This window comes from Gorilla gorilla, chromosome 5, assembly GCF_029281585.2.
Source record: "Gorilla gorilla gorilla isolate KB3781 chromosome 5, NHGRI_mGorGor1-v2.1_pri, whole genome shotgun sequence".
NCBI lineage: Eukaryota > Metazoa > Chordata > Mammalia > Primates > Hominidae > Gorilla > Gorilla gorilla.
In genome coordinates, this window is record NC_073229.2 from 88461183 (window position 1) to 88483447 (window position 22265).

Genomic DNA, 22265 nt, shown 5'->3' on the forward strand with positions numbered 1-22265 from the left:
TGGTTCAATAATGCTACTTTCCCAATCAGAAATTAACAAAAGTACCTTGTTTACAGGAATTCTGATGGCATAATTTTCTGACAGCTTTTCATCTGTGAATATTAAGCATTGCTTGTTTAATTATGAATACAACAACTGAAAGCATCTGAGGAAGAAGCATATTTATTTTTTCTAAAACCATTAAAATTATCTCAAAGTAATTTTTAATTATTTAGAAGTTGTTCACTTATAAATATATGTTGACACATTTTTAACTTTGATAGACATCTTACATTTAAGATCAAATAAATGAAATTAATTGCCATGATTTTTTGACTTTTGGTAAAATGTGTTTATAAGAAATTCTGTTATCTATCTGACATTAATCTAGAAATGAATAGAATCTCATCAAAAGGAAGGCTTTTGACTATGTTCAACAAGCCTCTTCCATAAAACAACCTAAAAAATAATTTTGAGTTTAATGAATTTGAGAAAAAATTGAAAGTTAAGAAGTTGTAATTCTGTTTGAGCTTTTCAGAAAATGTTCGTTTTATATATCTAACTTAATGCATTTATTTGCGTTTATATTAGCTGCTATTAAATTTTCTCTTAATACCATGCAATTTCATTATAAACCTAGAGCGTTTTCTTTAGTGCCTAGTGGGCTTACCTTATTGAATGATAGTGTCAATGCAACCAATAACATTGATTTAAATATTTTATTTACTGTTTGTCTCTCTTTAATGGTGATGGACTAAGACGTTCATTCAAGCAGCTATCTTGTAAATGCATACTTTGAGTAAAAACGTGTACCTCATGTGAAAATGACATTCTGCAGAGGCCACAACCACACATAGATGACTGTGATAATTATAGATTACCCATAGGTTTGTTCACACTCAATCTTAGGGCTAATAGATCCTGTCTCGTAGCAGTACATCAGGCACTCCAGAGTTGTGTATGAGACTATACTGCTTCCAGGCCTGATGCTGTGTGTGTGTAGACGTGACTACAGGTAACCCATATCCCCACTAATCGTTGACTTTTTGCCCCATTGTTGACTTCAGTTTAGTGTGTACTATACTACTGTTATTCCTTCTAAGGCCCCTGTTTTCTGATTTCCTAATTCTCAGTTCAGTTTTCTGCCTGGTTTGAGCTGAGCTTCAAAGAGCAGTCTGAATATTTGGGAGGTGATACGTGGGTGAGGAAACTAATTTCTGATAGTCATTATCAATGAATACATGCTATTCATATTTAATCAACTGCCTGCCTCTCTTTATACTTCTCTTTCTGCCTCCCAGATCCCTGATAGTAGAAGTACTCAGCATGCCTCTTAGATTACCATGAGAGGAGACAGAATGTATATGTATGTATGTGTGTGTGTGTGTGTGTGTATATATATTTATGTGTATATATTTATGCATATATATTGCTTATCAATGCACTCTGAGGATAATTTCTATAAATTTTGGATTTAGACAAAACTAAAATAGTCATAATTTTGTTGCTTTCTAGATGTGTAAACCTGAACAAATAAGTTTAGCTCTATATCCCAGGATTTCCGTTTCTAAAACTGTGATGATGATAGCTATTCACAAACTTGTTTTAAAGTGCCAAGAGAGAATATATATCAAACAATGGGATGCCTCATACCCTATAAAGGTTTGTAAAATTATTTACCAATTTAACGGACATATGTAATTTTGTCTCTGATTATTTTGCCATGTCATTGTCAATATGTATGATATATTTTATAATTTGATATTTCAAAAGATAACAGAAATATAATACAAACTTGGATGACTTCAATATTTTTTCCTAGTTTTAAGTCCCCTAAAAACAAGATTCTTAAAATGCCACAATAAAAGAGTGATACAACGTATTTTTGAATTTATTTCAAATTTTTAGACATTTTTTCTTTGGAGAACTTAATTTGTATACGTAGCATTTATGATCTATCATCTTTACCTTTAAAACTGTCCAGCAAAAATAAAATGTGGTGTTACAAACCTCTTATCATTACATTATGTAGTTGTCATTTGGACTGTAAAGTAACTTTCTGTTTTTTTCAAATCCAACTCGATTTACTGTTTTAATGCTTGATTTTCTTCTCTGTCAGATAAAAACTGCAGTAGACATTGATGAATGTACTTCCAAGATCTGGAAAAATTGAGGTGTGAGATTTTACTGTATTTGCCTGCCAGGAAATAATCAGATATTTATGTATTTTAGACCTATCAAATGAATTTTCATTTCAAATGAAACTTTTCAACTCACTAGAGGTTAGAATTGACGTGTTAACAATTCTCCAAGAGTTGCTATAATTCTCCTTAGAAATATTAGGCTGTGAGAAACTCAAATATTACCTTACTATGCATTTATATGAATATTTACCACAGATGCAGGAACTAGTATTCTGTGTAGGTGGAATCATAAGAGCTTTCTGAACTAAAAGATTGATACAATACTATTTAAGAAATTCACTGTAACATGGAATTGTATAACATTTTGGGTTTATCTAAAACTTTAACCTGAACTTCCTCAGATTATTAATGTTTCTGGCTTTTCCTTTAAAAAGCTTTTAGTAATTCTAAAACTATATAGAAAAACACATAAATTAGCAACTATATTGTTATGAATTGTTTAAAAGTTAGTTATATATAAGTTAAATGAATTTATGTTTATATAGTATTTCCATCCTCTAGAAAATATTTAATACTTTCAAAATGTGAAGAAATTTTGTGTTAAGCTGTTGGCAATATTAAAACCATTTAATATGTGTAAATCCATGTAGGCAGTGTTTTGTGAAATGATAAACTCATTGAATTGTAGAAGTGGGTAGATTATTACATCCTTGGTTTTCAAGAAATGTACCCAAACTCTTGGTGGGATACAAACACAGTCTAAGAGCTTCAAAAATGTTCAAGATAGTGACTAAGAACTCATGTTCCCAACTTAAAAATCCTCCTACAAATATACTGAAGATAACAAGTAGAGTGGGTGAGAACTCACAACATGATATGAAAATTATATACATTTTATTCAGTAGTGATTTTCAGTATTATACACAATGACTACTTGTATTACATCATGTGACTTTTAATACCATTTCATTTGTTTCTCTGTTAAAAATTACCAAAACTCTTAGACAATGTGCCCTAGTTTTTGGAGTAATCTTATGTGAACGTTTCTTGTGTTTTTGCATGCAGTGAGGTCCCACCCATCATCTTTGGTGAAGCACATGTCAGTTTAGTTGGTCATATTTCTCTCTTAAAACAGAGGCCTGTCTTTACCTGTCTCAGCAGTCAATTATGTTCCTAGATACTTCTCATTTAAAACTTTCTTCAAAATGTTACGTGGCCCCACAAAGCAGCCTCCTCTTGGCTGTTCATTTCTCTGCTATGATCTGATGCTCTATGTTTGCCATTGATATTACTGCTTTGCTGCTTTTTCGCACTCACTTTCTCACTGCTATAGAGGGAATAATATCATAAACTCTGCTTCTAGAAGGGAAGTGTAAGTTCCTAGATGAAACGTAACTTGAAAATGGATTTAACAATATTGCTTTTGTAAAATTATTAAGCACTCCCTCGGCAGTAGCCACTCAGAGACGTTCATATTTAATAATGTTTTGCCACATGGTCTCTACAAGGTCTCACCGAGACCTTGAGTAGAAACAGGCAAGATTATGCCATGAAGGGCAGGGCTGCACGGAATTCATTCAGGACAATAATTTGGGAGATGCAGTGCAGGTGAGAAAACAGTGCTGTACCTGCTATGACCCTGAGATTTCTATGTTGGCTGAACCTGTGGAGCTGAAGAAAGGAATAATTACAGAGTTCAGGACCAGTATTTACCATAGAGTCGGCATATTGTAGTCTCAAAGGGAATTACCTGTTTTTCATTTTTATTTCTAGAGTTAGAAAACAATTCCGTTTTATTTTCATATTTTACTGTGAAAATACATAAAACCACACAAAATAAATACTATCTTAATAAGTTATTATAAGATGAACAAGGTAACACACTCTTATAACTACCACCTAGGGGAAGAAGTCGAACTTCACCACTAAACATCTTCCATGTGCCCAGTGGCAACGTACCACCTCCCTTTCTGCAAAACTAACCAATCTCCTGATTTTCACGAATCACTTTCTTGCTTTTATAATTCAAGTGTTCATTTCTAGGTGGCAGTGTTTAGTTGTGCGCATTTTTAAAATATACTTTCAAGTATATGGCACAGATCAATGTCTTCATTACTTCATTCCAGAGCTACCAAATTCAAATTCAGCATTATATAATCTTATACTTAACATCTTCTGCATAATATTTGTATATCCTTTCTTCCATAATAAAAGTCTAGTCTCAATAAAATAAGGGACAACAAAATCAGAATATCTCATTTTTCATATATAAAAAATATTAAAAAGTATATATAAAAATATAATCAATGCAACATTTTAAATTTTGTTCATATATTGCCCTCATTTTCCTCTAATTTTTATTATATATCTATATTCTGAGCCTATAGGCATTATATACAATGCACTTTCCTTTAGTTTGGGTTCTGTAAGTAGATATATGTACAGTGCACACTGCCTATTCTCATATTGATCTCTGCTGCTTATTTTGGTTGTTTAAAGCTTATTTATCTAGGATATACTTCAGAGAGGGCTAATGGAAATAATTCTTGCATTCTTGGGTGTTCATGATCATAGGTCTGTGATCTTTATACTTGAAAGTTAGTTTTACTCTGCAAAATCTTTGACTCACATTTTCTCTTTTTCTCACAGTTTAAATATTCTTAAGTATTTAAATATATCATTTTTTTCTGGCATAATATGTTGCTGTTGAAAAGTCTGATGTTAATCTAATTTTCTTTTCATTGTAAATCAATTGCTGTTTTTTATCTGCTACATGCCCAAAGGGTATTAGTTTTTCATTGAAATGCAGTTATTTTGTTAGAATATATCTGAGTGTTGTCTATATTTTCTTCAATCTTTCCATGTAGTTTGAAACCTTTTTCTTTTTCAGGAAAGTTTTCTTTAATTATAATAATGTTTAATTATATAATGTCATATAATGTTTGTTCAAAAAAACATTAATTATATAATGTTTGTTCATTTTCTTTCTTTTGCTTCTTTTCCAGGGAGTCTTTTAATTCAAATGTTGACTCTTCTTTGTATAGTTTCAATATTTGCCTATTTCTCTCAAATCATTTTTATCTCTTTCTTAATTTCCTTTTTACTTGATTTTTTTCAACTAATTATCTTACGCAATTATTGTATGTATCCTTTGTCATGTTCTTTTTGGTATAATATTCATTTCTGAAAGTTTTCACTTTGTGATTCTTTTTTGAATTTGATGACCTCATTACTGAGTATTCTAATTGGTATTTTGTATCTTCATAGCTGAAGTTATTTTCTCAAAATGTTTTAGCTCATTTCGAAATAGTAATACATTGCAGATTGGATCTCACTTTGACAATGTTTTCATTATTTGCTTTTATTATTTTAGAAACTTTCATTCACTTTAAGAATATTGTTCCATTTCTTTTAAATAACTTTGTATTGGAGTTGATTTTGATAATTTCTTTTGCTTATTTTCACAAGCTATTAGTCTTTATGGATGTTTAGAAAGAGACATAATTCAGGGTAGCTTTCTTCAATTCACAGCGATCTGTCTCTTCTCTTGTTTTTGTTTGTTCGTTTGTTTGTTTATTGTTCTGGTATATATCTGCTTGCATGCTAAGATATCTTAGGTCTCTGTTTCCTTCTCCTACTATTGTCTAGTCTTCTCTGTCTTTAATGTCTATTTTCCCTGTCCTACTCAATTTCTATTAAATTTCTTACAATTTCTCCCCAGTATGTAGCCCTGTTTGGGAAGACAACTGAGGCAGCTCAATATTGTGAGTTTATAGGGATGCACTGTTCTGAAGATATTTTTGTTCATCTGTTTTAATCCCACATTATACGAGCAGATAAAATCCTTTGGAGCTTACTATTTGTCTCAGTCCATTTTGTACTATAACAGAATACTTAAGACTGGGTAATTTATAAAGAAGAGAAATTTATTATCTTATAGTCTGGAGGCTGGAAAGTCAAGATCAAGACACTAGTAGGTTCAGAAGATGAAAGAGCAAAAAGGGATGCAATTCCTCATCAAGCACTTTTATAATGACATTAATCTATGTAGTAGAGCGAAGACCTCATAACCCAAACATCTCTCAAAATGTTACACCTCCAAACACTGTTGCACTGGGGATTAAGTTTACAACACATGAATTTTGGAGAGGACACATTCAATCATGCTGCTGTTCTCAAGTTGATTTACTATGCTTTCTAGGGAATACGTCACATCTATTTAAGAATTATCTTGTCTTCAGGCCCATACGATGCCATATTATTTCCCTTGGTTGTCAATTGAACAGATGTATGTGACACATTGTTCTTGGTTCTTGTGAATAATTTTAGAGTTGCTGTTGTTGGTATATGTGAGTATGTATTCATGGGGATACCATGTCACTAAATTTTGTTGTGCATGCCATTCATGGGTTTTAAATTTTATTATCTCGTTGATCTGCCTGTTATTAGATGGGCATTCACAGAAATCTAAAAACTATTTCAACACCACCATTATTTTTTCCAGAATTCCATTTCTAATATGGAATAGTCCCATTCTGATTGTTTAGATATATGCCAATGTATTTTTACTTTAAGTGCATATTCCAAACAAATTTTCTGATATCGAATAGGCTGAAAGTTAAAAACCCTAATGGGTAGTTTATATACTAACAACTTTCTTGCTCTCTAGAGTGGATTTAAATTATTTGTATTTTTAAGATAAGTTTTTGTTTTTTTTCTAAATTCTACATTTTTCTACAATTTTTTAAACTGGTGATGATAACTACTTCATCCATTTAGCCATAATCCATTCTAAATACGTTCCTTTTGTTTGGCTTTAGTAAAGACAAATTTATAATTAAAAACTAAAACAACATGTCCAGCAATGATGAAAGAATGACCGTTTCTTAAGGAAGAGGGCTCTTTAAGATAGTAAATGTCATATTAACCATAAACTGTGAAATAAAAAAGTGACAAATATATGCATAAGTGATTTCTAAATAATGTAAAATGCAATTTAATATTATCATCCATTTTATCCTGAGTTTATTATTATACTATGCTTTTAGTAAATATTTATTGGATTATGAATAGTGCCGGGCATAGAGTATTAAATGGTCAATAGTAGGGAAAACTGTTCTGTTTACAGTTGAGTGGGAGATACAGACCAGTAAACTTAAACATAGACATGAGTGGTATCATGAGATGCAAATAAATAACAGAAGTATTGAAGACACAAAGGAGGGGGAACTAATCCAGATTTGCCCCCATAGAAAAAGAAGATTTCTCAAAATAAGTCTCATCTAGAGTGGGATATAGTTAGTAACAGGAATTGGCCAGGATGCTAGTGACCTCTTTATCACCAAGAAAACAGCATTAAAAATCCCTAGCCATGATATAACCTACAGGGTACCCACAAACAAAAAAAAAAATTAAAATTACAAAACTCTAGATGTAAGAATGAGAAAAATATTGTAGGAGATTGAGAGAAGGTTGTTATGAGTAGAGTCCAACAGTGAGTGCATGTGAGTGACTGCTAAGTGTGGATGCAAAGAAAGTGACAAGACATAAGGTAGAGGCCTAACAAGGGTGAAGACTCTCCAGAACCTTGCAAAACATGCTGAGATATTTGGGCTTTTACCTTAAGAGGATTTGAGACATATGTGAGGGTTTTACACTGCCAAATGTCATGTTCATATTTGTGTTTCAAGAGAGAGAAGTTTTGCTGCTGGATGAAGAATGAATTAGCATGTAGATAAGACCCAAAGCAGGAAAGCCACTTAGAACGCTGTTTTTGTAATGGAAGGGAGATTTAATGACAATCAGGATTAGATAGTTGCAGTGGTGAAGGAAGAGTGGATTTATTATACAGTATTTAGGAATTGTTTTAACCTCATATTTTTACTGAAGTAAATGGAGATAAAATTACAGGACCTGTGTATCACTTGAGTTTAATTAGTGAAAGTGAGGTTCTGAAAAGAAACATCAGTTTTCTGACAGGAGCATCTATATAGACTTGGTGTTATTTACTGAAAAACAGGATTAGAAATCAAAGGTTTGGGAGAAAGATAATGTTTTATATTGGAAAATATAAATCTGACTATTTTATGGGCTTCCCTAATTACCTTTCAATAGCTGTTCAGATATTTCAGTTGAAGGAGAGATTTTGAAGCATAGAAGAAAAATCTGAGCTAAGGATGTAAACTTGGAGTCAGTCATCTAAAAAATAAAAATTAAAACCAGTATAATGTATGAGTTTACTCAGGTATGTATACAAATTGAGAGGAGAAAGACAGCCCATGACCAAAGCTGAGGCATGTAAATAATTAAGATACGAGTAGAAAAACCACAGAAGCTACGTCGAGAGACACACAAAGTAAAGGATAAAAAACAGTGAGAAGTGTAGCTGAGAGGAGTGCACTTAAGAGACATCAACAATAAACAATGTCATCTCGAGATTATGTAAGATGGGAACCAAAATATCGCAGTTTGGATTTACCTTTAATGATGTCCTGTAACAATGGCAAAAAGCAATTTCTGTAGAGGGAAAGGCAGAAGTCACTTGTTCTGTGACTGAAATTGAGTTGACTTAAGGAAATGGAGAAAATGAATATAAGTTAAATCTTTAAAGGAAGTTGGCATCAAAGGAAGGAAGAGAGAAAGAATGAGGATGATGTAAGATGAAAGTTTTCTGTTTTCTTTTAAGGTAGAAAAGGCTAGAATCATTTTAAATGCTGATCAAAGAAGACAGTAAAAGCAGAAGTTTGAAGATGCAACAGATGAGGAAGGAGATACTGAATCCCCCAAAACTTCAAGCTTGAGTAACAACCACATGTGTAGGAGTAATATCACATTTATTTTTGGAAAGAAAAAGAGAGTACCAAAAATGTAGGAGAAAATGTGTGTAAACATGAAGATTACGAGTCCTAAATTTGATGGAGTGCTTCTCTTCTGCCTTCTATTGTCTCTGTGAGGTAAAAATTTAAATCATCTCTTGAAAGGATGATGTATTTTAGCAAGATTAGATATTAGAGGAGTGCAGAGAAATTTAAAAGTGTACTAAGGTGTCTAAGAAGGGTTTATAAATAGCATAAGAATTTAACAGATACTGCAGAGCATGGCTTATGAATAGAGTTGAACATAAGCAAACAATTATTGCATTAATTCAAAGAATTGCTTGCCAACAATTTTTTTTAACATCAGAGCACAAGTAAAAATTGGTAACATTTTCTGACATCTGTTACATACTTACAAGCCTTCTTGAAGCCAGAGGTAGCTGGCCTATGATACCTAGAAACTGGTATTGGCCAGTTTCTATGTCCTGGGCTAGGGCTAAGGGGATTAATATCTAGTCCCACCTGGAACTCACATGTTGGTACATAGACACACAGGTGAGAAGCTATGACTACTCTCTGCTTTCCTGATATCACTACAAAAAATCAAAGGAGTGAAAATATTTGCAAAAGAGTGGCCTCATGGAATAGAAGAAAAAATAGTACAAAGGCCTGAAGGTCAAAGTAAAAGTGTAATGGGAGAAATTGAGAATGGGCAACAAGGATAGGTGATGGAGGTCACACTTGATTAACTGAATAATAATATGTCAGCAGAATGTTTGTATTCATTATTTGAGAGAACAGTGAGGGCAATATCCTTGGATTAGCCATGGGAGGGTGTGACTGATGTGAAATGGGTTTCCTTAACATTCGACTCCATTGGAAAGTAGAATGTTGAGAAAATGAGAAATGCACTGATTTCATGGGTGCTCTAAATGCATGTTGGCATTAGCCAAGATGACAGAAATAGGTTTGAAAAATCTCTCAGGCAATAAAATCTTTAGTATAAGAGGAAGAGTTTCTAAGAGAAGGAGAAATGCAATGAGGGCATAGAAGATAATGTCAAAAATTGTCATTAGACTTTGCAATACAGTGATTTTTATATGAATAGGAATTAATGTCCAGGAAGTAGCAGTGTGACCTGAGGATATTAACTCTACCTTCACACTATTAACCTGCTAGCATGTGATAGAATTAATATCTGCCTCTTTAATAAGCATATCCCTTACTGAAACTGTAATTAAATTATTAGTTGACTCTATGCTCATTATATAACATGTAAATAACAGAAGATATTAAAATTATTAAAAACGGGAAACAAAATATTTTTTAAAAACATGGTGAGTTTGGTAGGAGGGTCTTCTCACTGCCATGGTACTTTTGCGTTATCCTGTCCATGAGTGGACAACTTTATGCAATGGGAGACATTACTTGCAAATATTAGGAAAGCCCAAATTCTTCTATTTTTTAGGTGTCTCTTTACTCCTCCTAGTAGTTAATTGTGTTTTCTAGTTAATAATTATGTATAAGAATTTTTCCTGTTCAAATTACTAATGTAATTCCTGTCTCCTCTCTGGACCCCCAACTGATACACCCATTGATTTCTGGCTTTGACAATATTTTATACATTCTAAAGCACACTTATTGTATTTCTTCACATCATATCTAAAACCAGAGAGCCAATAATTAATGGTGTGTTTGTCAATTTTGTGATGAATTGAGCAATCTGTGGCATCTTAGATTTCATTAAATTTTTTTATCCTTTACTGTTTGTGTTAGACTCCAATTTTTAGGGACTAAGGAAGAATAATCATTTAATTATGTCCAGCTATTCAGAAAGAATATCCTGTTCTTGGGTGCAGACATATGTATTTTAAGCCTGATTTTAAAAATGACCTGCTGCAGGACTTTGGGTTAGTTTGGAAATGGAAATTTCCAATTGAATTCTCCACATACATGTCTCTTTGTCCCTTTGGGGATATGATTAACTTTCTCTCTTTCTCACTCTCTAGTTCTCTTCTTTTCTTTAGTTTGATCCAACAGACACAGATTATTAAGATTAGCAGATATCTTAATTCTTGAAAGTATATTGCCATTTTCCTCCTAACAAGGCCATTTTCCTAAGCTGATTAGAAGTAGAATTAGTAAAAGAGCATGACCTTTCTCTCCTCCGTCGTTTCAGGAATAATAATTCTATATGCTAAATATTACATATCACATTTAAATGACCAGTCCCATTTGATATTGTTAAGCAGATATTTTATAGCCCATTTCCCAATTATTACATGCACAGTATATCATTAGTATCTTCACAATGCAATATGTAACTATTTGTGAATTAGTTACTTTCACTGCAGTGAGATTAGTGCATGATTAGCAAATGTCTACTAAGAAAGGAACTCATTTGAAAGCATAAAATCTAACCAATTTAGATAGCTTCCCTAATGAATTCAAGTTTGAATCAATTTGTATTCAGTCTTTTGAATATGTTGTAATTTTGACTAAAAACTGAGACAAGATTATTTCTATAAATCTAATATCTTCTTTCTGAAGCACTCTGTGATATAAAGTCTACTGTACCATGAAACAGGTCTGTTGTACTTTTTCTTTCAACTCTGATGACATGCCTAATAAACTCCTGCTTCATTATACAAAAAAGTATTCATTTATGAGACTGAGCATTATAGGAAAATGGGTTTCCATATTGTTATTTCACCTGAGACTATTAGGAAATCTGCAAGTGTATAATTGCCAAGAGTAATCTTGTTATTACCAATTGTACATGATCTGGAAATAGGTTCAAAATTGCTAAAGGTACAATCCAAGATAATTTTTACATGACTCACAGCTTTAAGAAATTTATGTAATTTCACTGGCTTCATCTTATCAATTCTAGTAACAATATACATGTTTGGACAGTGGCAAGTGGTAATGTTTAATAAATTGAGATTATTTTATTAACCATTTACTGATATGAGGAATCTCTGTGGGATCCAGAATGAAAAGGCTTGGCCAGGCTCAGATGCTGTGGCTTTGAAAATGCCATGCCCATCAACAAGCAATGATGTCCCTAGCCTCTTTATTTTTATGGTTGTCATTGAACTAATTAAACCGAGATGTTTGAACAAAAACTGAAGGCAGTCAATATGCTTATTTTGCAGGAGGGCCATTCAATTGTAGATATCTGTAAATAATGTAGACAGCCAATGAAATGTACATTTATTGGATAGGTTCTAATAGCAAGGACCATAGGAAAACCATAAGGTAGTAAGTGTGGGGATTGAAAACAAATACATGTGACACATTCTTCTGTGCACTGTCAAACATATTAATTTACAAGGCCAACTGCCAGTTATAAAAGTTTCCTAGGCATGTGTGGCAATAGTGTGAAGAAGAATTACTATAAATGTGATCTTGTGTATTCCCATTTAAAAGATGTTGCTTTCTGGCCAGGTGCGGTGGCTCACGCCTGTGATCCCAGCACTTTGGGAGGCCGAGGCGGGCAGATCACAGGTCAGGAATTGAGACCATCCTGGCTAATGCTGTGAAACCCCGTCTCTACTAGAAAAAAAAAAAAATAGCCAGGCGTGGTGGTGGGCACCTGTAGTCCCAGCTACCCTGGAGGCTGAGGCAGGAGAATGGCATGAACCCGGGAGGCGGAGCTTGCAGTGAGCAGAGATCGCGCCACTGCACTCCAGCCTGGGGGACAGAGCGAGACTCCGTCTCAAAAAAAAAAAATTGTTGTTTTCCCAGACAAATCACTTTTAAGTAAATCCTTTGATTTGTTTTTCAACACTGAAAAAAATTTAGCTGGCCTAAAGCCATTAGCAGATTATCATCAGGGAAGTAAGTATTTCTAGTCAACAAACTGTATCACAGTTGTGAGAAAATTTTCAATTTATAAGACAGGTCCTGTGATGATTTTATTATGTCACCCCAAATTTTAATACATGCCTATTAATTGACACCTGCTCTATAAACTCATGTTCCCCATCATGTTATTAGACACCTGAAGGCTCAGCACGCCTAGATTCTTAGTCACAAAGAAAGAGGCCTAGGGGTTTCCTGGTGGCTTACTCACACAAAGAATCAGATCTCAAGTCAGCCTGCCACTTCCATGCCTAGTGTCTGGGTTTGCAGTGAACTCTAGAGGTGAACATTAAACTTAAGGATCAGCCGTTCTGTGAGACTCACCTTCCAGGGCCATCCTGACTATTCAGCTCCTTTAACTAAGATCTTAGGTACTCACTTCCCAGCTTTCAGTCCAAGGTTTGCATATACAATTTTTCCAATTTATCTCCAGAGATCTATAACTGTTCTAGATTCTACCTGAGGAGGGAATAGAGGGAAAGTCCACTTCTGGTATTACAGAAACACAGACTACACTTAGACCTATTGGGTCTGTGAGTGTTTGAACCAAGAAATAGCATTCTTTTTCTCTGCCTGAGTTTGAACCATAATATAAATCATATTCTTCCATCCAACAAAGTACTGGTATTAGTTTATAGCTATTAGTATATAGCTATATAGTATATAACTTTTATAGTATATATATAGTATATAGCAGAGTATATTAGTATATAGTATATATACTATATTAAATATTATATATACTATATATAATATCGTATACAGTATATAGTATATATGATATATGGTATATGGTATATAGTATATATGATATATCGTATACTATATATCATATAGTATATGGTATATATGATATATCATATACGATATATCATATAGTATATGGTATATATGATATATCATATACGATATATCATATAGCATATGGTATATATGATATATCGTATACTATATATCATATAGTATATGGTATATATGATATATCATATATGATATATAGCAAATTCAGGACTTAGGACAATCCACAAAAAAATAAAGAGAAGAATAGTATACTATATATGATATATAGTATACCATATATCATATATATATCATATATGGTATATATGATATATATATGATATATGGTATATATGATATATAGTATACTATATATACTATATATATCATATATACTCTATATGTTATATCTACTATATACTGTATAATATGCAATATATAATATACTATATATAGTATATTAGTATGTAGCAAAGTATGTTACTATGTAGCAGTATTAGTATATGGCAGAGCATTAGTATATAGCTTAGTGTAAAGTATTAGTGTATAGCTTAGTGTAAAATTATTCCATCCAACAAAGTATTACATTAATAATAAAGTCTAGGAGGATATAGCTTAGTGTAAAATCCAAATGGGTATATCCAGTCTGCAGAGCAGAGTACTTAGACTATTGGCTTCTATCAGTACCAGTGAGGAAGGCAAGAGACAGTGATTTACTCTTCTGCCAACTTTGAAAGTTTAGCTGTACTGTAAACTAACAACTTTGAGCCAATGGCGATTTCTCACCATTTAGATAACTCTTTGTGCCATTTTTGGGAGGAAAAAAATTTGAATAACAGAAGGTCAAGAGTTTTAAGGCAAAGTTACTCTGAATGAAAACTAAGCATGGAAGAGAAAAGACATTTCCTTTAACTTTAGATTTCTACCTCATTCAATTACATCATTGGTGAAAGTATTGACTTTCTCCCAAACTCCTTGGATCAGACACCTTTTGGCCATTATTCTGACCTGGGTTGTAAGTGAAAGAGCTACTGCTCTGACTTGATTTGAAATTATGGGACATTTCCCCCCATTTTTCTGACCATACTCTATGCTCTAGTTCTCCCACAGTAATAGTACTTAGTGCCTAACTTTTTCTTTTCTACTAAAGAAGAAATCTCATATAACATGCTATACAGTGAGATTTTTATGTTAAAGTAAGACTTTTGTTTAGAATACATGTAGTTTAGAATACATTCCACAAACCAAAATATATGTAAAAAGGAATTTGATGATGATCAAACAAGTTCAGTAGGATAAGCAATAGCTTCCACCTCTACATTAATAATAACCAGATTTAATAATGATATTCATAAATAAGATTGAAAGACATTTACATATAATTTCAGAAAATTGTAAAATATGTAAATTAAGTACTTATAATTCTATTTTTTCTTTGTTTTATATAAACTGATAGTTGCATTTTATGTAATTTTCATATACTAATAATGGCCTCTGACTTCCAAGAATACATTAATTCATTTAAAATATTTAATGTGGCCCAACTTTGCGCTGTGAACTATTTTGTCAACTATTTTCCAACAGCTAAGGATGGAAAAGAAGGTACTTGCTATTGTGTGCTAATTTTCAAGTGGGAGGAAAACCAAGCAAAAATAAGAAATACATAAACTCATACCCATATACATGCATGTCTATGTGTGTAATAAGTTTTATAAAGCAAAGTGAAAGACGGTGATGTGAGAGGAGTTACTGGATAGTAAAGATAATCCTCTTAAAGCAGTTTCCATTTACACCAAAAACTGGATAAGAATGAGTTATCCTCCAGAGAAAACTTTCCAGTGATAGACGTTGTTAGAGCAAGACCCTCAGGTAAAAATGGGTTTGGTAAAATAATCTAAAGAAGTTCAGTGTGGCTGGAAAATAAGTGAGCAAGAAAGGATTACTATGTGTTCTAAACTCAAAGGTTTTCAGGGCCTTATCATATAAGGTAAGGAGTTTGGAGTACTGCCATTAACTTTCTTACTGGATTTGTATTTCCTAATTATATTACACTTAAAAAAATTACTCTGGATGTGTTGTGCACTGCATTAGAGTAAGAATGAAAGCAGAAAAACAGTTAAAACAACTCTTGTTCTCATTGGGGATGGGGATACTTAGACTAGATATTGGTAATAGAGATGGAGATAAATAGACAGGTTTGGGACATTTTTAGACATAAAGTTGCAAAGATTTACTAATAATTCAGCGAGGGTCAGGAACAATAAAGAATAACTCTTGGGTTTTGGTATTTATCACGGTTAATAAGGAAGGTAGAGCTGCTTAGAGAGTTTTGTTTGCCCATGTTGAATTTGAGATGCCTAGAATATATCCAAGTGGTGTTGTCAACTAATATTTAATTAGGCATTGAAGCCAGGAGTTCCTGGGACTGGAGAAATTTTGATTTGGTAGTCTGTCATATAGAGGGCATGATACGGTTGAGGTTTCTGTAAATCAGTTGATGGTTTCAATTACATGAATAGGTAGAAAAATATAATTTCAAATGAAAGAATGAATAAACAAAAATAAAGGTGACATCCAATGGACAGGAGAAAACAGGAAGCAAATTCAGGATTTAGGACAAACCACAAAAAAATAAAGAGTAAGAAGAAACAGAAAACCCAGAGTAAAGAAAGCATAGAATGTTTGAGATACTATGCATGAAACAGAACTCTAATTATTTGGATTGCTTTTTGGTCAATGGATGATTCCTACATGATGGTTCCTATGAGGAGAAAACGATCACAGTGTGATTTAGCCCAGATGGTGCAAGCAATTGAGGAATATGATGGAAGAAAATATCATTAAGTAACAGATTAAAATTCAGTTAAACAGTTAAAAGGAAAACTAATTTAAATGTGTATGTGTGTGTGTGTATGTGTGTGTGTTAGGTGGAATTGAAACATAGACCTAGAAATACATGAGGAAGAAAAAATATGATTATTTAGAAATTAACACATGAAACTTATTTTAAAATGAAGTGTCTGATAGTCAATGTACTTTCATCAGTTGTCACAAATGTCTCCAGTCTGGTGGGGGATGTCGATAATGGGAGAGATTACGCACGTGTGGAGTGAGTATATGGGAAATCTTTGTACCCTCTGCTTAATATTGCTGTGAACCTAAAACTATTTAAAAATTAAAGTCTATTTTAAAATAATGAGATGTAGAATGCTTGATTGTTTAATTTGTCTGCCCAGAAACTTTTGAAAAGGATACATGAATGCTATTTTATTGAATGTGTTCAAACTACTTATGCTTATTAATTTATTTGTCAAATAAGTGGAAATTTTACTACAGCTCACTGAATCAAATTGAAATCTCATTTAAATTCAATCTACATTTTGGCAATAAAAGCTCTAAAATTGTATACATGTACACCTTAAATGTGGCCTATTGTTGCCAAATCATGTGGAACACACTCTGAAATTGAAGAGTCAGTCGCAAAATCTGTTTCTGGCAATCTTTATGATATTTATTACATCATTTGGAATTTTATTATTTTGTTAATGATTTGTCCTAAACAGGATTGAAAATGATTACCTGTCCTTTACAGATACAGTATCATTGCCATTTTTCTGCATTTAGTCTGTTAATTTTTCATTCATTTAACAAATGGTTTTTGAGCACTAATATCAGACAGTAGCTATTCTAAGAGCCATGGATACTAGAAGATATTTTCATAAGCATACATTGTGAAGAAATTACATATATATGTATGTGTGTGTATATATATATATGTATTTATATATGCAACTGACCGCAGAAGAAGGTGTAACCACTAGAAAAGTGTTGTGCTAACCTGTACCCAGAAAGAATAGGCAGAGGATACCTGAGATGATCCAGGTTTTAAAAGGAAACCAGGTATTCCCAGGCAAAATCACAAGCATTTAAAAATTAATTGTGGTTACTTGGGTAAGAGGGTGAACAAGAAACAGGGAAGGATAAGAGAGACAAGACCAAGAAGGAAGGCTAGGTACAGACTATGATGTTCCTGTAGACTATGCTGTGAGTTTTTTACATTATCCTCTAAATTTGTATTTCTCTTGCTAGAGCACTGTACTTTAGGGGATGAATTTAAAGCTTCATGAAAGTCACAACAGTGATTGTAGAATCATCTTGGACTGTCAAGTTTCCCTATGGGTGTGTATGTATTGTGTTATAGAATGTGTTGTATATTAATGAGGATAAAATATGATGCAAAATCCAAGATCTGCATGAATTTAAAGTGTCAAATTTGAAAAAAAAAAGCCTTCCTTGTAGGTGTCTTGTCAAACCCTCCTGATGTCTAAGATCATAAATTCTCTATCCTCATTAGTTAGGATTGCTCTAATAGATTAGCTTGGGAAATACGGATGAGGAGTGGAAAGAAATTGAAGGCTGAAATTGTTAGCTATTTCATCACATTTGTCTTTTAGAAATACAAGCTCATGGCAGTGTGACATTCAGGTTGATAAGGGGAAGCTGGGATCAGAAGACACAGAGACATATTTAAGAACAGTAACCTAGAGAGGGACAGCGTGATTGATTCCCCTGTGTGCAGGAATGTGACCCATGTTTCTCCAACTTCACCAGAAATTTAGAAGAGTATCATGTTAATATTATAAATTAATATTTCATTATTTCTTTCCTCCTTCCAGTCTTTGGGAACTTGAGGACTGTAGGAATCTCCACAAAGTGTATTTGTCACAAGACAAACAGGTTTCCCTCAGTGTGACTAAACTTAAACAGGTTTCTTCCTGAGGTGCTTCTCTTGTTACCTCTTTACAGGATCTAAATGATCTAACCACAGAAGTCCCTCCCCTTCATTTTCTTAGAGAATTTACTTCAGAACCCAATAATTATAAATTCTTTCTTTGCCTCTTTGGGGTATAAATATCTTTAAAAGCCTCTTGTTCATTTAGGAGCCCAAGACTATCTTTCTCAAGGACCTGGGAGCCATCCCTTTGAAGTGTAAGGAAGATAGCATCTGTATCTCCCAGTCTCTGTAGGAGGGTAGGAGACTAACTTTGGTATGCACCTTGATCCAAGTTGTAATACTACCTCCTAACTTGAAGATTGAAAAACAAATCTAATTTTCCTTTTGTTAAGGCTAAATAGCAAATGCATATGACCTATGAGCTCTCTCACCCCAGCTCTTAAAAACTCTCACCCATTGTTACAATGGAGTCAAGCTCAGACTGATTTTTGGCTTCTCTCCTTCATTGCAATAGCCTTCGATAAAATCTTTCTTGATTGTTTAACTTTTTTTCTGGTTAAACTTTTGCTTTGACAATAGGGTTCTCAATTTCCACAAAATTAAATTATCTCATTAAAAAAACTAATATATTTAAGGTTTAAAAAGTTTTCATTCACTCACATAATTCTTTTTAATATTCACTTTTTTTCTCAGCTTACCCTGATGTTCTAGTGTCAGGTATTCACTAAATATTTCATTTTGTCAGTGATAATAGTGATATTTTCTAATTAGTCCAGTACGTTGATTCCTATTAGATTAATTTGATGTAGGTTTTCTTCTTTCTAAATTCATGTTACTGTTGTACAGAAATTTTTAAAAAAAGAAGGAATGTTTTCAGTCAAATAATTTGCTAATAATTTGCATTGTGTCAATGTCAATTTTCTATTATTGTTATAAATTGGTAAGAAAATTAGCTGTCATAAGTGATAAAAATCAATTCAGTGTCAGTTGAGGCTATGATTTTCAACTGTTGGGAAATTAACAAGCAATCTAAGTGGTATAATAAGAAAGGTCAGCTTTAGCAACACAAGTTCTAGGTGGAGGATGAATGAAAACATGAATTGGACAACAGTTTAAAGAAAATGCTAAGACTATATAGTTAATGGACATTTATTTCTTTTCTTTCCATATAGGCTTACGTTGTAAAATTACTAGAAAAAAAAGTAATTCATCACCCTGGCACCATAATATTATATCTACAAAGATCATGAGTAGATTGAAATGCATCTACCCATTACCCATGGCTTTTTTAGTAAATAGCACTCAATAACTGTGCCTTATAAAGAACATTTAGGGCCAGGCTCAGTGGCCCATGTCTGTAATTCCTGCGCTTTGGGAGGCCAAAGTGGGTGGATCTCCTGAAGTCAGGATTTCGAGAACAGCCTGACCAATATGGTGAAGCCCTGTCTCTACTGAAAATACAAAGATTAGCCTGGCATGGTGGTGTGTGCCTGTAATTCCAGCTACTCAGGAGGCTGAGACTGGATAATTTCTTGAACCCGGGAGGCAGAGGTTGCAGTGATCCAAGATCGCACCACTGCACTACAGCCTGGGAGACAGAGCGAGATTCCCTCTCCAAAACAAACAAACAAACAAATAACATTCAGCCCTCAGGGACATACATCAGGATGTTATTGATTCACCAATATTTTCTTTTCGTTCCTTTTTTATTTCCTTTCACCTAACATTTGATCTGCATTTCAGTAACCTGAAATATCTGCACCATCTCTAGACTCTCTAGCAAAAGATAAATTAGTTCACATCTAAAGAGACTTTGCATGCCTACAAACTCAGAAGAGATTAGTGTCCTTTTAGTAATTCTAAGAGAAGTTACTACAGTTTGTAGCAAGGTGAAATAAATGGGTTCTGATAGTAATATATGTGGCATTCTTATCTAATAAATTTGGTTTCAGATGTCATCCTAAATGGATTAAAGGCTTGTGCAAATTTAAGAATTATGACTTGATACATGCCTGTCTTGTTAACACTTAACATTTTTTTTCCTATTTTCCAAAGGTATGCAATGTGAAATTGATATAGATGAGTGTGCTTCACATCCCTGCAAAAATGGAGCCACCTGCATTGACCAACCTGGTAATTACTTCTGCCAGTGTGTGCCTCCATTTAAAGGTAATGAACACCAAGGGATAAGGAAAAGCAAACATAATTAACTTTAAAAAGCACTTCTGTCTCTTGTCTGAACTCATTTCAGTCTTCCAACAACATTATTAGTCCTTCATTTTCTTAAAGTCAGCTTCTAAAGTGACCAACCAATTATTCCTTAGGCAGAAACTAGAGTGAAATTAGTTTTGTTTACATACACACTAAAATAGTTGAGTTTCTTATTTTTCTATTTGAAAGGTCACCAATGAAACCAAAAGATACAATAAAAAAGTAAGGAAGGAATATATTACCAGCCTAGCATGTTATATTTGAAATATTCTTCTGTATTATTTAATTTCTTATGAAATTGTCAAGTTTTCTCTTTTTCTTTCTAAATTAATCATCTGTTTAATTTTTCAGTGTTCAACTTTGATGGTAATTCTTCAACTTCAGTTCAGGAATTGTATTTTTTCTCCATAAACTAAAATCTTTGCTTTGCCTTATAAATATGTTAATATATTATTGCAACTAGTATATAGATACTAATTCATTGAGTACTTCCTTGAACTTTAGTATCTCTTTCTAAGCTAAGAAATTTGAAACTGTTCAACTAAATAAAATTAATTTAGATTTTTTAATGTTATACCTATTTACCTTAAAAAAAATCTTATAATAACTTATGAAAAATGTAAGATTGTATGCCTCACTTCAAATATTTTTACATCCATTTAAACACATTAAGTTATAACTTTCTCACTGTTAAATGACAATAAGAATATATCTAGCTCATTTAGTTGAATGTAATTTAAATGAGAAATGTTATTTAAATACCACAATGTCTGCCAAAAATTAATAATAATTGTTTAATTATAATTTCCAACAATGTTCTAACAAATATGTAATATTTATATAATAGACACTATTTTATCATGCTTGGGTAGGTGGGATATCAATTCGTACTTATTTAATCATACATCTTTAAAGATACAGAGGGAATGGCCTAAGTAATCTCGGTAAAAATATTAGACTTCATTTTTTATTTTTTGAGAGAGGATCTCACTCTGTCAACAAGGTTGGGGTGCAGTGGTGCTATCGTAGCTCACTGCAGCCTCTGCGTCCTGGGCTTAAGTGATCCTCCCCTTAGTCCCCTGAGTAGATAGGACTACAGGTGCATGCCAGCATATCAGGGTAGTTTTTGTATTTTTGTAGAGACAGGGTTTCACCGTGTTGCCCAGGCTGGTGGACTTCATTTAAAAAATAGCTGTTTTTCTAGTGCCCAGATTTTGGATTTTCATACATTCTTCAATTTAAAAAATCAAATCTCCTTAGAGATCTAGCTAATTTTAGGACTAAAGCATGGAATATAGCATGAATAATATTGTAATGCCAGAAAATGTGGAAGTACTTAAACACAAAAGTATGAGATTAAGTCAAAGTGAGCCAATGGAAGGAGCTCCCAATGATCAAAGCTAGAATGATTTGAGCACCAAAATAAAGGAATATTGGCTGGTACCCAAAATATAAATATGTAAGAGTCCATACTAATGGAAATGTATGATTGAATGAATAAATGAGAAGTAATAGACGCATCTTTTTGTACAATAACCCCAAATAATTTATGTAGGTACTTTGAACTTAATGAAGTGGAACAAAACTCCCCATCCCTTAAATTTGGACAGCAGATAGTGAGTGGCTTTCAAAGAGTATGGCATGTAAAAAGGGGGTCATGGAGGGAAAAGCAGCTTTACAGTGGAGAAGTCTGACAATTGCTACCTGAGCTACAGGATCAAGGTTAACATCAAC

General features: G+C 33.1%; 1 long non-coding RNA gene across 2 annotated transcripts in view; it reads left to right on the forward strand.

Moving 5' to 3' along the window:
• The first annotated feature begins 17683 nt into the window (after positions 1-17683).
• The window catches only part of LOC134758745 (uncharacterized), a 54575-nt gene continuing 49993 nt past the window's right edge, over positions 17684-22265 (forward strand). For both annotated transcript variants that reach the window (XR_010134278.1, XR_010134277.1), the window contains exons 1-2: positions 17684-17764; positions 20376-20489. This is a non-coding gene — a long non-coding RNA (uncharacterized lncRNA). The remainder of the gene's footprint in view (positions 17765-20375; positions 20490-22265) is intronic.